Here is a 1,266-nt window from a genome sequence, read left to right as displayed (position 1 = left end):
CCAGCGGGACCACCTGACCCACCTGGAGTCAGACGGGTCAGGAAGGTTCTGGACTGGGTCAGAGAGACCAGCGGGACCACCTGACCCACCTGGAGACAGACGGGTCAGGAAGGTTCTGGACTGGGTCAGAGAGACCAGCGGGACCACCTGACCCACCTGGAGACAGACGGGTCAGGAAGGAAAACCTGCGGGAGATTTTTACTTTTTACAGACTGAACGACAAAAACCACCACCTTCATCTTCATCATCTTCATCATCCTCATCCTCATCATCTTCATCACCATCATCTTCATCATCAGCACCTTCATCAGTCCTGGGGGTTCTGGGATTTAAACCCGGTTCTGTCTCTTTCCCTTCAGAACGTTCTCCTCAGATGAATTTAAAGTTCTGCTGTGAACGGCAGCATTAACGGAACCATCAGAACATCTCAGAACGTTTAACGTTCCTCTCATAGAACTAAAGCTTCCTGTTTCCTGTCAGCAGGAACCTACAACCTGGACCCGTGACCCGGCCAGCGGTGACCCAGTCAGCGGTGACCCGGCCAGCGGTGACCCGGCCAGCTGAGACCCGGTCAGCGGAGCCGAAGGTCCAAGCTGAAGGTCCGACTGCTCTCCAGTCCAGTTTCCTTCCACTCAAGCAGAACCATCAGCTGAGGCAGATGTTCCTCCAGCAGCAGGTCCGATCAGTTTAAAGTTCTGCTGCTGATTGGTTCTTTAATGCCAGAACTTTGATTTAATGGTTCTGAAATTCAATCTGGTGACTGAAGCTGACCCGACAGAACCTGACAGAACCCAACAGAACCACTCAGAACCTGACAGAAAATCCCAGAACTTCTCAGAACCCCACAGACTCTGGGTTCTGCTGCAGAACATCATCATAATAAGAAGACACTGTGGATCACTCCTTCCGGTTCTGATTGGACCGTGACTCACCTCTACCGGACCGGAGGACACCGACAGTCTCGTGGACGCCACGCGCTGATCCGGTCAGTCGGTCCCTTTCATGTCTTCAGGAAAGGAAACTAATCAACAAACAAACAAACAAACAAATACCCGGGCCTGGGCCAGGATTCCTGGTGCCGGTTCTGGATCTGCTGCGGGCCTGTTGGTACCGGGACAGGGTGGGTCTCACCCCCCCTCACAGAGAAAAGTTTAAACCCGAACCTCCCGGGTTCTGTCCGAGCTTCTCTCCGGGATGACGTCACCGTCCGGTACCGGAGGCCGGCGGAGGGGACAGGAAAGAGTCGGGGCGGAGAGGGGGGGGGGG

This window comes from Kryptolebias marmoratus, linkage group LG7 (genome assembly GCF_001649575.2).
Source record: "Kryptolebias marmoratus isolate JLee-2015 linkage group LG7, ASM164957v2, whole genome shotgun sequence".
NCBI classification, from domain to species: domain Eukaryota; kingdom Metazoa; phylum Chordata; class Actinopteri; order Cyprinodontiformes; family Rivulidae; genus Kryptolebias; species Kryptolebias marmoratus.
This window is presented reverse-complemented; position numbering follows the sequence as displayed.